We start from the raw sequence: 4,057 nt of genomic DNA, 5'->3' as shown, positions 1-4,057 counted from the left end.
CCTACCTTGGTGTCCGGAGTGATGAGTGATGGCCTTCCGGCTGCGGCGGCTTCCCAGCCAGCTCTGCTGGGTCTCCCTGTCGGCAGCGCGGCCTCTGACTGCGTGAGGGAGGCGGGGCCGGCGCGTACATCTCCTGCTGTGCCTGTGGGGGAATTTCCAAGTGGCGCCTGCAGTGCGGAGGCTGCCGGGCTGAATACTGCCGGGACCCTGGCCAGGGGGTCTGAAGTCCGTGCCTGCCCGGAGGGGGTGTCTGCAGGGGGGGGCGGGAGCCCTTCTGGCTCATTTGGAGATGATGTCCGGAGTGGGGGCAGGAGCCCTGTCTGTTCGTCTGGAGCAGGATTCATCGGGCGCTGGGGTCACAGCACCCAGGCTCCAAGGTGAGGCTTCTATTTCATTGCCGGGCCCCTTCCTAGCTAATGTGGGGGGGGGGGGGGAAGTTAGTGAGACACAGGGGGAACTAGGTAGGGGTCTTTTAGCTTTTGTGGGGGCTTTGACAGAATTGGTTAGGGGGCAGGGGAGTTCTGGGGGGGTAGCGGTATCTCTCTTGGGGTGTGGGAGGGTCGATGGTTTCGGCGGGGTCGTCAGGAGTGGCGTCTGGGGTGTCGGTGTCCGTCCAGACGCAAGGGGAATATAAGGATGCGCCGCGTCTTGATGACGCGGCAAAAGGTGAGGTGTATGTGTGCTTTGAGGGCCCGTTAGGGGCCCATTTAAAGCAGGAGGTCCGGGAGCGTATTTGGAAGGGGGAATACGTTGACATATTTTCTCTGCTTCCGTTGGAGCGCTTTAATTTGGATAGGCCATGGAAGGAAGAGAAAAAAGAGGAGGAGGAGAAGAGGAGGTATAGGCTTATTCCCAGGACGTTTGCCAATTGGCTACAGGCGTTTGCCATATTGGCTAGCGTAATCGGAGAAAAGGCGCCGGAGAATTGTTCGGCCCTTTTCTGTTATTTGGATGCTATAGGAGAGGCGCATAGGATTTATAGGGGCCAGGCTTGGCTCCGCTATGACGAACAATTTCGTCAGCGGAAGGTGGTACGGTCCAGCATTCGCTGGGACCACAAGGACATGGGGTTGTGGTTGAGGAATATGGCCCAGGCACGGGTCCTTTCCGGGGGGGGGGGCAGGGGGCTCTGAGTCATCGGGGCGCTCGGTCGCCGCCCAGAAGGGTCTCTGCTTCTTGTTTAATGAGGGAGGGTGCAAATTCGGGGCAAAATGCAAGTTCAAACATGAGTGCTCCAGATGCGGGGGAGCTCATGGTGCGAACCGGTGTTTCAAATCCAAGCAGAAGTCGGGGGATGGGGTTGGAAAAGGGGGTAACGCCGGTACGTCTGGAAAGGATGCTTCCCTTTCTAAGTAGATACCCCGATAAAGAAGCGGTTGAATTGTTAGTGGTGGGTTTTGGGGAGGGTTTTCGGATTCCGTTTGTGGATGTGGTAGCTGGAGGGGTGGTTAGGAATTTGCGTTCGGCGAGGGAGCATCCGGAAGTGGTGTCTGACAAGCTGGAAAAAGAGGTTAGGTTGGGGCGAATTGCTGGTCCTTTTCTGGATCCTCCCTTGCCGAATTTGGGGGTGTCGCCTTTAGGGGTGGTTCCCAAAAAGGAGTCGAATAAATTTCGGCTCATTCTCCATTTATCCTTCCCCAAGGGTTTATCGGTGAACGATGGGATTGATCCGGGGTTGTGTTCGGTGGTGTACACCTCTCTTGATGCAGCAATCGGGTGGGTGCGGCGGTTCGGGGCGGGGGCTTTGTTGGCTAAAACAGACATCGAGGCGGCCTTTCGGTTGCTTCCGGTGCATCCGGATAGCCAACATTTGCTGGGTTGTCATTGGGAAGGGATGTTTTACGTCGATTGTTGTTTGCCAATGGGGTGTTCTCTTTCGTGCGCCTATTTTGAAAAGTTTAGCTGTTTTTTGGAATGGGTGGTGAGGGACGTATCCGGCTGTGCATCGGTTATCCATTATTTGGATGACTTTTTATGCATTGGCCCTGGGGGTTCTTCCGTTTGTTCTTTGTTATTGCGCACGATTGAGAGGGTGGCGTCGGATTTTGGGGTGCCTTTGGCGCGCGAAAAAAACGGAAGGTCCGACAACCGAACTGAGTTTTTTGGGCATTACCATTGATACGGTCCGTATGGAGTGTCGCCTTCCTGACGACAAGTTATCTGGTTTGAGGGCGGATGTTCAGAGAGCGTGTCGGCTAAAAAAGCTGCGGCTGCGGGAGCTGCAGTCTCTTTTAGGCAAATTGAACTTCGCCTGTCGGATTATGCCCATGGGCAGAGTGTTTTCGCAGCGTTTGGCGTCGGCGTCGGCCGGGGTAACCGTTCCATCTCATTTTGTACGGTTGGGGAGTGAGTTGCGGGGTGATTTGGGGGTTTGGGAGTCATTTTTGATGCAGTACAATGGGAGATCTCTGTGGATGGGAGATGTGGTGGAGGCGGCGGATTTTGAGTTGTTTACGGACGCAGCTGGCAGTGTGGGTTTTGGGGCGTATTTTGGGGGTAGTTGGTGCGTGGGTTCATGGCCGGATGTTTGGGTGTCTAGCGGTTTAGTTAAGAATTTGGCTTTATTGGAGCTTTTTCCAATTTTAGTTTCGGTTATAGTTTGGGGGGAGTTTTTTCGGAATAATAGGGTCCGTTTTCATTGCGATAACCTAGGGGTGGTGCAGGCGTTGAATAGGTTATCCGCGTCCTCACCTCCTGTAGTTCGTGTGCTGCAGCGTTTGGTTTTAGAGTGTCTGCGTTTGAATGCGTGTGTGGTGGCGGTGCATGTCCCAGGTGTGCCTACAGTGGGAGCGATTCAGGACTCTGGTGCCGGAAGCGGAGGAATACGGGTTGCCATGGCCGACGGAGTTGTGGGACGTGCCGGTAGGTCGGCAGAATCTTTGATTCGTGCCTCATTAGTGGAAATACGTGGCTAGCTTATGGGAAAGCTTGGGATGAGTGGGGGCGGTGGTTGGCCTTGTTGACGGCGGGTGCAGAGGATGTGGAGATGGCACTGGTTTTGTTTGTGGGCCATTGTAAAGAGGCCGGGTGGTCAGTGTGTAAGATGAATTCGGGTTTGGCGGGGCTAGCGTTCGGTTTTAAAAGTAGGGGGTTAAAAGACTTTACTAAGTCTTTTTTTGGTGCAAAGAGCGGTAAAAGGGTGGCGTCATTTACGGGCGTTGGAGGATGATCGCAAACCAGTCTCTTTTTTGCTGCTAATGGAGTTGGGCTCGGTTGTGGGTGAGGTTTGTACAGATGCTGGGGAGGGGTTACTGTTTCGAGCGGCGTTCTCTCTGGCGTTTTTTGGGGCGTTTCGGCTAGGGGAATTGGTGAGCGGGTCAAGGTCATGGCCTTGGGGTTTGTTCTGGGAGGACATTGATGTCTATGAGGATAGGGTGGATGTGCGGCTTCGCCGGTCTAAAACTGATCAGGAGGCCAAGGGATGTAGATGTTTGTTTGAGGTGCCGAGGTGTTGCATTTGTCCAGTTTTGTGTACGCGCACTTTTTTGTTGGACAGGGGTGGGGCGACTGGCCCCCTTCTGGTTCATAAGGATGGTACATTTCTGTCCCGATTCCAGTTTTTGGGAGTTTTTCGGAAGTGTTTGCATCTGGTTGGTCGGGGAGGTGAACGTTTTTGCGGGCATTCTTTTAGAATCGGTGCGGCGACGGAGGCGGCCAGGTGGGGTTTGGGGGAGGAGGTGATTAAACTAATTGGACGTTGGGAGTTGGTGCGTTTTCGGTCTTATATCCGCCCGGAGGGCTTGGTTTAGCATGCTTTGAGGTTGGGATTGCGGGGGTTTTATTGTTGCGAGGAGGTTGTTTGTGATATGTTCTTTGGTTTTTCAGGTGCCGGTCCTTGTTTGGTCTGGGTCATGGGCCATTCTTTTGTTTTCTGGGGCGCGGAGCGGGCAGCTGTACGTCCGGACGGCAGGCAATTGGGTTTTGCGCGGGAGGTGGCCACGATACGGTGGCTGGGGCTTCGAGGTATGTTATGGGGCCGGGTTTTGGGTGAATTTCATCGTTTTGCCAGGTTGGATCGGCCGCCGGACGTCCTGCTGCTGCACGTGGGGGGAAATTA

General features: G+C 54.6%; 1 pseudogene; it reads left to right on the top strand.

Moving 5' to 3' along the window:
• The first annotated feature begins 2,129 nt into the window (after nucleotides 1–2,129).
• On the top strand, nucleotides 2,130–3,749 carry LOC142210091 (uncharacterized; annotated as a pseudogene).
• The last annotated feature ends 308 nt before the right edge of the window (nucleotides 3,750–4,057 follow it).

The sequence above is a fragment of the Leptodactylus fuscus genome, chromosome 6 (genome assembly GCF_031893055.1).
Source record: "Leptodactylus fuscus isolate aLepFus1 chromosome 6, aLepFus1.hap2, whole genome shotgun sequence".
NCBI lineage: Eukaryota > Metazoa > Chordata > Amphibia > Anura > Leptodactylidae > Leptodactylus > Leptodactylus fuscus.
The sequence above is the reverse complement of the archived record's forward strand: the minus strand, read 5'-3'. Positions and strand labels throughout refer to the sequence as shown.